This window comes from Dendrobates tinctorius, unplaced genomic scaffold (genome assembly GCF_039654945.1).
Source record: "Dendrobates tinctorius isolate UK_male_01 unplaced genomic scaffold, ASM3965494v1 ptg000003l, whole genome shotgun sequence".
Taxonomy (NCBI): Eukaryota; Metazoa; Chordata; class Amphibia; order Anura; family Dendrobatidae; genus Dendrobates; species Dendrobates tinctorius.
Genome location: NW_027361671.1, coordinates 71,128,879 through 71,144,344, shown reverse-complemented (window position 1 = coordinate 71,144,344; position 15,466 = coordinate 71,128,879). Strand labels below are relative to the sequence as shown.

The 15,466-nt window shown below is 41.7% G+C and overlaps 1 protein-coding gene across 5 annotated transcripts in view; it reads right to left on the bottom strand.

Annotated features, from left to right (window-relative positions):
• CSNK1G3 (casein kinase 1 gamma 3) overlaps window positions 1–15,466 on the bottom strand; it is a 160,582-nt gene that overhangs the window by 60,538 nt on the left and 84,578 nt on the right. The window lies entirely within an intron of this gene.

The window sequence follows — 15,466 nt, the reverse complement described above, 5'->3', positions numbered from 1 at the left end:
GGACCGCACAGTTCTCCATGTGCTAGCCAGAGGTACCATAACTGCCATTAGGTACCAGTATGAGAACCTCAGACTCATTGTGAGACCATATGCAGGTGCACTAGGCCCTGGGTTCCTTCTGATGCATGACAATGCTAGGCCTCATGTGGCCAAGTGTGTCAGTAGTTCCTGCATGATGAAAACATTGATGCTATGGACTGGTCTGCTTGTTCTCCAGACCTGAATCTAAACTAGAGGAGCACATCTAGGACATCATGTCTTGTTCCATGCACCAACGTCACAAGGCACCACATACTGTCCAGGAGTTAACTGATGCTTTAATCCATGACTGATGCTTTAATCCAGGTCTGGGAGGCGTTCCCTCAGGAGAACATCCGCCGCCTCATCAAGAACATGCCCAGACGTTGAAGGGAGGTCATACACGCACATGGAAACCATACACACTACTGAGCATCATTTCCATGTCTTCAGGCATTTCCACTACGGTTGGATCAGACAGTAATTTGATTTTCCACTTTGCTTTTGGTTATCATTCCAAATTCAGACCTCCATGGGATATTAACTTTGACTTACATTAATCATTTTTATGTTTTATTGTTTTCAATGCATTCCACTATTTAATGAATAAAAGCTTTGCAACTGGAAGGATATTTCGAATGTGGTATTTTAGTGTTATTTTTTGAGCAGTGTATATAAATAAGCATTTGAAGCTTTTGGGTTTGTGATAGAAATTCCCATAGATAATGATGGGGAAAAGTCTCAAGAATTGACATGATTTACAATTCGGCAGTGCGTGATTTTCCATCGCTACTGTATTCCACTGGTCTTCCTGTCCAGATGAAAGAACTGCACTGATCCGAATACATGATCCTTAGAGTTCAAATTAGTCCTAGCAGTACCATTCTTGCCCTATGATATTTCTCCTTTATATTGGTGACTGAACATTGTCAACATTTAACAAATGTAATGAAAAAAGTACATTTCCAGAGGTGACACTTTCTTGGAAAGGCTGATTGCTTCCTTACAGCATTGTTTATTAGGAGATCAGATGCCCTCGGGAATTATTATAAGTGTTCTTAATCCTCAAGGGATGACACTTTTCCATGATGCATGCCAAAATTAAAGGAGACAAACAAAAGATCGATACCCGAACAAGATTTTTCTTGGTCACAACAAGACGTATCTTAAGTGATCTGACCGATATGCTTAGCGCGACAGAGGAAGTGGCGCGCTGGTGTAATGTTACAGTAATGTAAAAGATGTAGACCTACTGCAGGACCCTGCAAGCTAATAATCTTGACCTTCTCCATACACATTACATAGTATACATACAATATCACAGCAAATTCCATCTAGAATCAATTTGCTTGTCCACTCCCAAGACACAATTTGGCATTGGAGCACACATTAGAAACTGTTCGTGCTTGCTGATAGGACTGAAAGTACCACTTACTGAGAAGAGCTTTTTAAAGCTGCATTACTAGGGCGGGATAGGACAACATTTACCCACAATTATTACGATGGATTGATTGTTATGTCTAATACATTTGCTTCAAATTATTTGTTTTGTTTTGTTTTTTTTATAGAAAATGTAAAAACTACTACTACACATGGAGAATTTAAAGGCAATGGTCATAACAAATCAGTACTACATGACAACACACAAAAAACAAATAAGCCTCATTCACAAATATTCTAGCATAGCTTCAATGGCGATTCTGTAATAGTAAAGATCTCTCATTTCAGTGGCACTGGGATCAAAGAGTAACAGATCCACAAGAGATTCCTCAATCACGTCACCCTCCCGACACTCTGGTTAATGGAAAACTGTCTGTTGCATAAGAGCCAATAGTCTGCTAATACAATGCTGGGCAACAGGTTGGCATAATTCTGAAATACAGGGGTTGGACAAAATAATGGAAACACCTGGAAACACCCACAAAAGTTAGTTTAATATGGTGTAGGTCCACCTTTTGCGGTGATTGCAGCCTCAATTCTCCGAGGTATGGATTCATACAAGGTGTGAATTGTTTCCAAAGGAATTGTAGCCCATTCTTCAGTTAAAACACCCTCCAGTTCTTTGAGAAACGATGTAAGAACAAAACCGTTGGCACAACCCTGAGAATTGTAGGTGGTGCCCAAGTAGGATCCCAATCCGTGAACTAAATATATATAAACTTGGCACACACCAAAGGTTTCTGATGCAGAAAGGTGATTTTTAATTATACAACAGTACATACATACACAGACGTTTCGGTCTAGGACCTTCATCAATGTACGATATATTGTACTGTGAGATTCTTAGTGACTGGGCTTTGTGAGATAGACCAATCCTATGAGGAGGCACATGAAGCCGTCCCACTGCGTGGTGATTTGTGGAGTGTGGACGCAGTATCCACCGCGAATCCCATGCTCAACTTCATTACAATGTTCTTCGTGCCATGCTTTACCGATTCTAGCTGTATGAATTGGTGCATTATCATGAAAGATGGCGTTCCCCTCCGGGAACAGTGCTTGATCCATAGGATGCACTTGTTTGCCCCAAATGCCTAAATAATCGTGGCTGTTACTTCTTCAATGAAGGCATATCATTGGCCCGGTGGATCTCCACGAAATAGCACCCCAGATCATCACAGAACCTCAGCCATGTTTTACGGTTGGGAGAAGGCAGTCTGGATGGAATGCTTCTTTTGGCTGTCTCCAAACGTACACTCGGCCGGAGGTCGGAAATAGGGTAAACGATGATTCGTCTGAGAATATCACATTTCCACTGCTCGAGGGACCAATTCTAGAGGTTTCTACACCACTCTAAATGCTTGGAAACATTTGTCATTCAGAGCAGCGGTTTTCGAATTGCAGCTTTTCCGTGGAATCCAGATTTGTGCAGCTCCCGACGAACATTTTTCGTTGAAAATGGGTTCTGTAGGTGTTCACTGAGCTCAGCAGTGATTTTCAGAGCCGTGGTCTTGCGATCCTCTCTCACAATTCGCTTTGGAGTCTGACGGTCTCTCTCAGTCAACTTCGACTTTCGGCCGGACCTGTGCTTTGCTGCGGACGTTTTTCCTTCTCTTTCAAACGCAGTCATTACTTTGGAGACAGTACCTCTTGACATGCCAAGCATTCGGGCACTTTGTTACACTACCGCCTGCCATACAAGCACCAACAATTTGGCCTCTTTGAAAATCCGAGAGGTCTGCCATTGGTATCATGTTTTCATCAATGTTCTTACAATTCTGCAAAACAAACAGTTAATTTACATACACATATCATATAACACAAATAATCAACTACAAAACATTACCATATGTCACGGTTTGCATGTTTATGACATGTTTTAAGATTATGATGCCAAAATGTTAGGTGTTTCCATTATTTTGTCCAACCCCTGTATGTGTACACTGTTACAATAAATACTGTATTTAGTGAGGAGTGAAAATGTTTGGATAAAGTGTTGCCAGAGCATGTTCGTGTTCTAACAGAGTGACTTCGGCTTGCTAGAAAAATATGTTTGAGTCTTAACATACTGTACTTTGAGCACGCCGAAGTTACTCGGTTGGCACACGAGCATGCTCTGATAACACCTTATCCCATCACTATGTATGATATCTATTTTTTTTTTACAGATACTGACTGTAACAATCATGGGTTGATGCAACACATCATCACGAGACCTCAGTAAACAGACTGAAGACCAAGGCAGCATTGGTAGAGGAGCAGTGAAGGAAAATTTATAATAAAGTCATGCAAACCTGCAAATATCTAATATGGAAGGGAGAGCTGCCAACTCCATCGGCCTCAGAGTTATCATTCCTGACAATCCGTATGGGAAGATAAGGGTTGGGTAGTGTGAACTTGAACCCCGACCCTTTTCTCCTCCGGGTATTAAGCTACAGCTTTCTCCCATATACCAACTGAAAACACATGACTGCTGGCGTGAGCATTAGTGAGTGTATAGGACAGTAATGGCTAGTCAGGACCGACACCTATGGCATGTGTATGACTAGCTTTTCAGCTAAAACAATACCATCTCCGTAAGATTATTTTTTAATATCATTTTTTATCAAGTTGAGCCTACATATCGGAAAATGCCCAAAAAAACAAACAAACAAAACACGCAGCACACCATATATAATAAAGTAGTTTAGTGACATTCTTCATGTGCTAAATTTCTCCACAACATTACTTCAGAGCTGGACAACCAGGAGCCGAATGGTGCAAACACAAGGTCCCATTCATTCATGCAGCTTCTACAGTGCCCATAAGTAGTAAAAGTCATGAAATGCACCAGAAAGCCCCATCGTATGCCACAGGAGACACATCGTGGCATATATTAGTTAACGGCTCACGTTATTCTTAATTTAAAAAAAAAAAAAAAAAGTGCAATCTACTTACAACGATAAGCCATCTACTGTAACTGAATAAAGAGTATGCAGACCTGACTGATGCCAAAAGATACCTGTCAGGAAATATAGAGTAGCCATAAACCACAATAGAAATATAAGAAAAATGAAAAATAAATCTTTATTAACACATCTTAAAACAATCAGACATTTATAAACACATAATAGAGATAGATATACAAGGAATGATCCCAGTGTAGCGCACGGTAAACGTCCCTATACCTAAAGTGACAGCAGGCAAAAGCACCATATGCTAAAAGTATGAAGCTTAGTCTAAGCACCAAAGGGTATTATGCAACTTATCCAGAGACAATGTCTCTATATACCTAAAAGAACCAGGTGCTATATATAACGTCATGCTAAGATTATATAAGCAATTGCTGGCTCAAGGGAATATATCGATCAATTCTGGGATCATACCCAATATCCTTATTGCTCATGCCACTTACCCATAAGGGAATATAAATGCAGGGAGGATACCGCGCTCAACCCCGACGCATTGCACAAAGTATGAATACATTACATATTTCACAAAAATGTAAGAATGATCATCATAAGGTGAAGAGATGTGTGGCTGATACAGAGCACACATGGATTTGTGCAGATAAAAGCATAACGAGGAAGTTTTCTGACAGACAAATTCATTAGATCAATACAGCAGCTGCTAAAATACCCTTAGAAAGTAGCAAATAAGTATGTGAAACTGCTGCAGCCTCTGGAGTCCTGTGAACAACAATGTTTAGGATCCTTCATAGGCTTGCAGCTGTGCTTATACTATTTGGCCGCCGCTAAACAGTGCTCACAAGCAGTAACAGTTGCAGCGGGCCTAGACATACCTGAAGACTAATTTTAAAATAGTCTTTTGTACTGGCGAGTGCTGTGCAACCCTGGATGATCCAGATGGATGTAGTAGACTGAAAGGTCAGCAAGGATGGGACGGTCATGTTTTGGCTGCAACCATAGAGAGCTAGTAGGCCTCTTTAGGATCCCTGAAGGTGTGAAATTGACTTCAGCAAATTATACAGCGTTTCTTACTGACCACTTTCTTCCATGGTACAAAAATAAAAGCATCTTCAGTAGCAAAATCTTCATGCATGACAAAGCACAATCTCATACCGCAAAGAATCATTGGCTGCTATGGGCATAAAAGGAGAGAAACTCATTGTGTGGCTTCCATCCTCCCCTGACCTCAATTCTATTGAGAACCTTTGGGGTATCCTCAAGCAAAAAGATCTATGAGGGTGGTAAGCAGATCGCATCAAAGCAGCAGCTCTGGGAGGCTATTCTGACATCCTGCAAAGAAATTCAAGCAGTGACTATCCAAAAACTCACAAGCTCAATGGATGCAGGAATTATGAAGATGATATCAAAGAGGGGTCCTACAATAACACAGTTTGGCCTGTTAAGATGTACCGTATTTGATTGAAAAAGCTTTGGATTTCAGCAAATGTGACCTCTTAATGGCGAACGTTCAACAAATGACCATTTTCAGGCATTTACAACCTATACAATGATTGGAAACTCTTGTGCATAATAATTTGGAACAAGACATTTTGAGTTATTTTAGCTTTAAAGATATCCTGCTACCATTGCGAAGTTTGCCCAATAATTTGTGATACTTCCCAAATCAGGGATCTACTGTCACACGAGAAATAGCATCTCATTTTGGAAATCATTGAGTTGGAGCGTTGACCATTGTCCACCAGTGGCCAAGGAGTGATATCTTCTAAACTGTCTAGGAGCTTACACAAGGACAGTTTCATTACACCTTCTAATTGTTTGGGTTTTTAAACTTTCAAGTCCTCACTCTAATATCCCATAAAAACCACAGTAGGCCTCGTTGTACGTACAAATATGTGAAAAGCTGGATTGAAGACCACACTTTACTGTATCAATCTTGTACTAATTTGCAAACCAGAGAAAGATGACGGCACAGAACAGATGCTGTTCTTGTATATACGGCAGGAGTCTGGGAAACGGTAATGAACTTTTTTCCTTCGAGCGAAATATAGAAAGAAGGAAAATAAGAGCAAAAGAATTTAGGGGAAAATAAAAGGTAGTTTGGTATAAAGATGGCAGTGGGCCAAATAGTTCAAATGCTTGAGCCATGGCATATGTTATTGAGACACCACATGTAAGTCGTGTAATTTAAGCAAGTCAGAATGTAGAAACAACACTCCCTTTTAGTTAACCATGTCTGAAATGCTCGGCAGCAGGAAAGAGCAGATCGGTTACCGTCACTTCCAACACTACACAAAGGTGACTGGAGCCGTCCAGGAAGACCACCTCTAGCAGTAATAAGATCACAAGTGCCAGGACGTCCTTCATAACGGGCAAAGACTGCACACTCCGTGCCAATTCTACCAGCTTAAAGGGAACCTGTCACAATGAAAATGCAGTAGATTCTGCAGGCGGCATGTTATAGAGCAAGAGCGGAGAATGTGGATGTATTGTATTGTGGGGAAAGATTCCGCCTAACTTCTAATTCATTGACCTAAATCTTGGTACTTTGTGTTAGACAAGTCACTGAACTGCTAATAGTCAGAAACCCCCGACTGGACCTTTAAAGGGTCTCTGTCCGCTCAGATTGACTGTTCAAACCAAGTACAGGAGCAGGGTGTTGCACAGTGAGGTCAATCAATTATATACACCTTCCAACTTGCTTGGTTTCCATCCATGTCCATCAGTCTCTGGCTCTATGAAGGCAGAGGTGTCAAAGAAGAGATAAGGGGGGTGGTGGAGAAAGGGAAACAAGAAGGTGGGAAGGTGCATTTATATTGCTTGGCCCCGCCGTGAAGCAACAAGCAGCAGGAGTTGGCTTGAACAGTCGTTCTGTGCCTATAGTCCCTTTAAGCCAAGAACAGAGAATTAAAAAACACAAAAAAAGATTAAAAAAAAAAAAACACCAAACACCCTAAAATTACAAATGCCATTTGTTCATTCACTGCAACACTCAAAAATGTAATAAAAAGCCATAAAAACATGTGTAAGCTAGCCCTCACATCTCCATAGCTGGAAAAATACGTTACGGTCTCAGAAAATGGCAAAACAATTAATTTTTGATAGAGGTAAAAGAAAAGAAAAAAAAAAAACCTATAAAGTTTGGTTTAGCCGTAAAAGTACTGACCCGGAGAGTCAAGCGGATAGGTCAGTTTTAAAATGAACACAGCAGTGAATAATAAAAAATAAAAAAAGAAGGTGGATTGGGGGGGGGGGTTATTTTGCTACCCTTGAAATTTTGTAAATCAATGGTGTTATTAAAAAACTACAATTCGTTCTGCAAAAAAAACGAGCCCTGGAAAGGGGGAAGGAGGGTATAAAAAAAAAAAAAAATAGAGGTATGCCTCTATAAAATGTGAAGACGAAAAAAAATCTTCAAAAGATGTTTTTTTCAATTCTTAACTTTTCCTGCAGTGAGAAGTTAACATCCAAGTGACCACTGCAGTCAATCATGGGCCAGAGTGGTCTTCCGCAAAGTCACACTGTAAACAGTGAAGAAAAAAAATAAGCCCTGCGAAATCTATTTTTTTTTTTAATTTTATCACATTTACTAAAAAAAAAAAAAAAAAAAAAAAAAAAAGTTGAATCCCTGAAAAAAGACTGCTTTTAAGTTGTAAAACGTTTCATTACAGACATTTTTACGTAACGCCCCCTTTTATTAAGCAGAGCAACCACTGGAAGGTACGGTACCAATCCAACAAGAGAACGCCCTCCATGCCAACATTTTCAGAATCCTTTACAATGCCACACAAGTCCCTAGCAACCTTACTTGTGGCGATTCACTAGACCATTAAACTATTGTATCGCAGCCTAATAAAAGCGTTGTCACCCAGCATTTTACACTCAGCATGTCAGGTCTTTCTTATGCAGAACAAAGTTAAAGTTAAAAAAAAAATATATAAAAAACCATTAGAAACCAGTTCAGCAACGCGATTGTGACAAAGACTGGAATCCGGTGGCCTTTCATGTATTTCAGCACTGTACTTATGCCATGAATAGATGACTTTTGTATAAGTGGGGAGGATTCCTGCTCGTTCTATTCGGAGATGGAAGGAGGAACTCCGGGGCAGATGAACTTGGCTCCTTCCCCTACGACGCACGCCCACAATACACACCTACAATACTCAGCTTACTTTTAGTCTGTGCGCCCCGAGGGAGTGATCTGCAAATCTTTCTGGATTAAAAGGCAGGAGATCAGCACTTCAGAAGTAAAAGCATTTATAAAAATGGGAACCGGACCCCCTTAATAAGAGTGGTCAACTTTGGATCAACAGGAGTGAAGCCGCGCCCAGTAGACCGCTTCAGCCTGGGACCACGCATATAGATATTGCACACTTGTTCACCATTCCCAGGGCAGACAACAGGGAATACTTGCAGCGTACAATCCATGAGCTGGGGGGAGGGGGATTCAAAAATCTGCAGTCACAGAGTGACTGCAGACTTCTCATTTTAGACCAGAAAACACCTTAAAAAGGGAACCGGTTACCAGAAAAATGCTATTAACCTACAGCTTATAAGCCAGCACATAGCAGAACACTGCGGGGAGAAAATAAACTTTAATCCCCCTGGCACGTTCTGGTATTATCAGTCACATTCTGTATATACACACACTCTGTGTATATACAGTGGCGGCTGTAACCGCACTTCTGAGGGTCGGCTGTCCGTCAGGGCCGGGGGCGCAGTTATAGCTGCTGTTGTCCATACTCCGAGCCGGGACTGAACCGATGGCGCCCCATGACAAACCAGAACACAGCAGGGGGAATAAAGTTAATTTTCACCCAGCAGCGTTTGGCTAAGAGCGGGCGCCGGTTGGGTTAGTAACGATATTAACCTGCAGATTAACCGTACAGCTGCATGTTAATAGCGTTTTTTTTTTTTTTTTTTTTTTTCCAGGTGACAGGTTCCCTTTCAGGCAGAAAGACCCATAAACCAGCCACAACTGAAGTCATCTGCAGTAAAGACCTGGCAAAGCCTCACAACGGAGGAAAGGCGGCGTTTGGTGATGTTCATGGCTTGTAGATTTCAAGCAGTCATTGCCTGCAAAGGATTCTCTGCAAGGTATTAATGAACATTTTATTAATGGTGTATATAATTTGTCCAATTACTTCTGAGCCCCTGAAATTAGGAGGCTGTGTCGAAAAATGGTTGCAATACCTAAATGTTTCACATGATATGTTTGTTCAACCCTTTAATTAAACCTGAAAGTCTCCACTTCAATTTCATCTCAATTGTATCATTTTAAATTAGAAATAGTGGCATGTAGAGCCCAAATCACAGACTCGGCCAGTGTCCAAATACCTCTGGACCTGACGGAGGTAGATATACATTTTATATTTTTATGCTTGGTTTTTGTTTTTACCAATAAATGATTTGTTGCCTCCATGCTCATACATATATACCAAACCACACTACCATTTTATTAGTCTACGTTCCCAAGTAGTTTTTTTTTTTACGCTGCGTATTTTAAAAAAAATGCAAACATCCTATCTTATTTAATGGGTGCAGGAAAGCTGCAACATCAAAAACTCCCCAAAATACTCATGGGAATGCAGCCCTACTAGAAAATGACTGGAATCAGGGCAGTGTAAAGATCTAGAGGAGATTTTCTTAGAGAATTTCCAACAGTCTGAAAGGTGATCCAATTAAACGTGGTCTCAATAAGAGGGTTCTCTTTCTATTGCTACACGGGCCGTAATACACTGTAGAAATGAGCGAGCTGCTGGTTGCAGCTGTACTATATGGAAAGGAAGCGGTAACAATACTGCAGGCCGAGGATTGTGGCACCTACACAACAGATGTCCTTGTGAAGCTCCGGCTGACACAATGAAAACAACAATTTGCACCTTTCTACATTACTGATTATTTCCTTGCCAATTTCCTTAGATTCTATGCAGAAAGAAAGGAAATGTAGAATCCTCACATAAATAATGTGAATGTGGAGACCGGAGAAGTTATTGTATAACGGAACGTGGGATAAGAAGGAAGCTCGCCGAATCCATGAAAGTAGTGGTTAGAAAAAGTGTTCTCTCGATCCTACCATGAAACATGCCCAAGAGTGTTGAAGGTCCGCCATGCTCATTCAATGGTTGTCGGCTGGCAGTCATCTTGGCCGGCTTTCCCATACACAGGAGCGTCTAGGTTGAGCATCTAAGTTCTCCATGAGAGCCGTTGCTCGACAGTCATCTCCAAGAGACAATATCATCAGCAGCCAAAAATCGGACATGCTGGACCAATATTTCCCCCCTCAATAAATCAAGGCTCCCATACACAGACAGTTGGCCGAACCAGTGTATAACAGCCAACAGTTTAATATGCATGTTGGAAGGGGGGGGGGCCCTTTACGCTCCATAGGTACACAATCTAGATCCTCAGACCTAGACTAGGCCCTCTGACCTGACTGATAACATTTCTAGATCCTTTCACAGTATGGATACAAAGACCAGAGGCCATATTTGGCACTTGTTCACTTGATGCAAGAATCCAAAACAAGAGAGATCAGACAAAAATAAAGCTTATTTGTCGTCTGATGCCATTTTTTTTTTTTTTTTTTGGAGGGGGGGGCTAAAAATCAGCTCCTCATATTAAGGATTAATTACAACTATGTGGTTTGCAACTCCCCGTGTAGAAAGGCCCCAAATGAGCACTGCTAAGCGTTTTATGATCGGTTTGCCCCTACTCTCGTCTTTTGACATGCGACCTTAGAAATGCCAGGTTGTGCAGTTTTTCAGTACATTATTTTTTTTTTTTTTATTTAGGAATGAATATGCAAAGGGTGGGGGAAGCCCTGCAGTCTTTCCCACTAGATTTGCTACCAAAAAAAGTACTAAATCATCTATAATTCAGAAAATTCTCTCTGAAAATGCTGAAGTCTTGAAAGTAAAAACAACCATTTTTGGCATAAATTGAGCCTTAGAAAATCGGAATTTGCACGAACTGGACAAAAAATGTTTTACTTTTATAAAGTGCTTGCCAAAAGCTGAAAAAACTGCAGCTGGTTAACCAGGAAAGGTTTGTGAACCATAGACAGATTTATTTGGTCTAAAGGTACTGTCACACTTAGTGATGTACCAGCGATCCCGACCAGCGATATGACGTGGTCAGGATCGCTGGTACATCGCTAAGTGGTCGCTAGTGAGCTGCCACGCAGGCAGATCTCACCAGCGACATCGCTGGGGACGGGGGTCACTACTTACCTGTCACACTAGGCGATCCTGCGTCCTCCCGCCCGGCTCCACGCTCGTCTCTCCACAGGAAGCGCCGCAGGAAGCTGATGACAAGAAACAGTCCTGGACGTTCTCACGCGATCAGCGGTAAACAGCGGGGGAGCGGGTCGTAGGTATCAGACACAGCGATGTCGCTAGCAATATCGCTATAACGTCACAAGTTATAGCGATATTGCTAGAGATATCGCTTAGTGTGACAGGCCCTCAAAGCCTTAAAAAGGAGTCGCACATTCTAGAACAAACCTACGACTTTAAATCCATGTAAAGATCAAATCAAAGTTATCGAGTGGTCTACGTCTTATGCAGTTTACTCCAACAATTTGCTGTTTTCAATGTTAAAAATTGAAAAAAAAAATGCACCACTTGGTGCAGAATTCCCACGGTGTATTTCCAGAGGCTTCAGTATGAAGACTTAGCGAGGGTGATGATTAAGCATGTTTGAAGTCAAACAAAAGAGAACGAGAAGCCGAAATGACCAAAATTATCATTTTGGTAAAAATTGGCAAAAAGCGTCACACATTTACAAGGTTGGCAAAGTGAAGCTAATGTAATAGGGCTGGCACAGAATCTACCAGCTGATACTTCAGCATCATCTAGGATCAGAATTACAACCTTGGTTGTTTAACCCCTCAGATGCTACTCTCAGACATGGTATGCCGATAGGTTGCTAGTTGCACACGCCAGACATGTTATTTTTACATATACTCCGGGTAGTGAAAGGTTTCAGTAGTTGCCTGTTGATATAACAGTAAAGTATTTCTGTAGGGAGGAAAAATGAAATGGCATTTACAATGTTTATGGGTCTTTTTTTCTGAGCGATATAAACAGGAAATGCTTGTGGAAAGCTCGATCTTCTGGAGACCCTCAGGGGAAAATGTGAATAATGACATCAGAGACCACAAGCAGCCAGGATCATGGCATATACAGGCAGAAATGGAGAAAGACGCCGTCACAGGAGGATACTGCAGAATGTACTATTCTGATTGGATAGTAATCGTAAACCAAAAAGGAAGAGCCAAGCTGTGAGCGCCACCTACTGTCAGCGCCACCTGTCAACGGGGTGACTCAGGCGGATGCTCCACCTTTACAATAGAGGCATTAGGCACGACAATAATCCAGCCCTGAGATGACAATAGGACGGCTGCAGACCTCATCCACAATGTACGGCCTCAGTGCAAAGTTGTTATATTTCATGATATCTGCCATGTTTATAACCTCTCCCATCAACAAAGGAAAGGCGACAATACTCATCTGTCATCAATGCTAAATCCCGAACAGAAATATCAGCGGCGTCCTGGAAAACCTCTTCCCCATTTACTTCAGAATATCAACTGATCATACGAGTGGCAGCCGCAGTAATGGGAGGAGGTGGAATATATATTTCCTAGCCTGCTTTTTCCTGTAAAGATATTTTTAGTGCTATTGGCTGTCTGTCCTTGTTAGTAAAGTGGATTAGCTTTGCAATATTTTGATAATGTACCTAAGGGTATAAGGTAAATCGCATCCGAAAAGCAACAACGCAAAATCTGCCGCCAACCGCAGGACAGTTTTATTGCTACAGCCAAACCCATCCAGGCCATGGCTGAACAGGGGCTGAAATATTAACTAGATGGCAACAGGGAGGATTAAAATACAAGAATGCTAAAAAGGCGAAAAAAAATATAAATATTTTTTTTTTTCATTGAGCAGCGAGGTTATGGGGAGACACCGGCCGCTGACCTAGGTGGTACAACATTTGCGCCCACCTGTTATGAAGCCAGGCTGTAGGGTGGAGAGCTAGGAGGGTGGCATTAGCAATGCTGTTGAACCCATCGATACCAGTTAAACTAGACCAATGAGCTGTGGCTTGGAGCAGAGAAGCCCGACATACTGAGCCATGTGGTGACAGACATCTCCACAAGGGATCAGCTTCCTCGGCATTGAGAGAGGAGTACTTCAAAACTTAAAGTGCTGAAGGAAACAAGCAAAGAAAAGAGTAGTCATAGCCAGCTCAACTTGTAATCAAAGTACATTGCAGACATTTTGCTCTGCATATTGCTACCACTTGAAAAACATTACAATTCCTGGAAATCCCCACTGAAGAAGTTTTCGCACTGATCCTACTAACCCTGACACTCCGCACTTTACTGATCCACAACACTTTATCATGCCACGTGTCATCCAAGACAAACTGGTAAAACCGTGCATTATGTAGCCAAGCCAGCAATTTACATTGCAGTGCTGCCACATAGTCAGCTCTACTTGTACAAAGATCAAAATTAAGCGGTAACTCCAATCTAGAACATAGCCAGTATCTTATACCATAGCCCAACCAGTAATCTGACAAAGTACAGTTACCAATAATCCGCAAAATACATATTCACACATAAAAGGGGAAAGCTAAAGAGAGTCAATGCTATGTGCAAATTGTAGGTACATAGTGAAAATGAAATGACCATCTATATTGCATTGCAAGTAGGGATTCTAGTGAGGAGGTCTTCCTTCAGGAGATGACAAGTATGATTAAACTATGATGGAACGGATGGAAAATCTGGTGGTATAAGGGGCTGTTCTTGCAAGAAGGGGGACTTGAAATTTTATCAAGACTGGTAATGCTCCATATTTTCATGTATAGTTTGGGACAGCTGCCCCCAGTAGCCTCGGCAATCACAAATCTCTGGTCTCACCCCTCAGCAGTGCTGCACATGACCACTAAGGGTATGTTCACACGGCGCGGATACTGCTGCGGTTCCGCAGCGTTTCTGCACCTGCGGGTCCGCAGCAGATTCTGCTGCGATGTACAGTACGTTTATTTCCTATGGAAATTAAAAAACGCTGTGCACATGCTGAGGATTTTTCTGCGGTTTACAACCTGCAGCATGTCAATTGTTTGGTGCAGAAACGCTGCGGTTTTACACCTCATCCATTATGAGGTGTAAAACCGCAGGGCAAAACCGCAGGACTTTTGTCCTGCGGTTTTCTCTACAAAATCCGCACACCAAGAAAACTACGTGTGCACATAGCCTAAGGCCACCGATTGTTTACATGTGGTTGCAGAAGGCAAAGACTGGAAGGACAGACCGTGGGGTAGAGGGGGGGGGGGGGAAAGGGGGAGGGGATGGACCGGAAATTTGTTTTAAATGGTATTTATCCAATGTTATGTAAAACATTTAATTGTTTAGTATTTATTTTTCCCCAAATAACATTTATCATTTTGGTGATAAATACCTGATTGTTGGGGCCCCACTAATCACTAGAATGGGTGGTCCCGTTTCCCTGGTCAGGAGTTAATGAAGTGCCACTGGTTAGACATGACTGCTACTAATCGACTGACAGTGACAGCCAAATGCCGCACTCTGTGGTCTCCACCAGTCCCATAGACTATGAATGAGGATGCACAGCGCTGATTAATAAGTGTAGGTCCTAACATTGAGGCACGCAGAGATCAGACTTTTCTTAGCAATCATGGAAGCAGGCAACAAGTCATCTGTGAGAAAATCCTCTTAAAAAGGGGTTGTCTGGTCTAAAAAGACTAGTTTGCAGACAAGAAGCAGGACTTGGCAATGTTAGTGGATATATATCCTTTAATTCTTCCAGTGGAATTACAGAAAATCAAGAAAAAGGTAATGACTGCACCTAAAACTGTTCCTAGTGGATACAATATAGACTTAGCAAAATGGAGTCATAATTACACCCAATACTTTAGTTGCATTTATTTTAAGACTTTTCCCCCTTCCAAACAGCGGCAGGTAAGGGTTTTTTAATTCAAAAACTTGTGTGATGTATTCTAGATTAGCATATCTGCAACTTGTTGACTCCTCAGCCCCACTGCATAGGAGAGCACAGCAGGAAAGCAAAGAAACA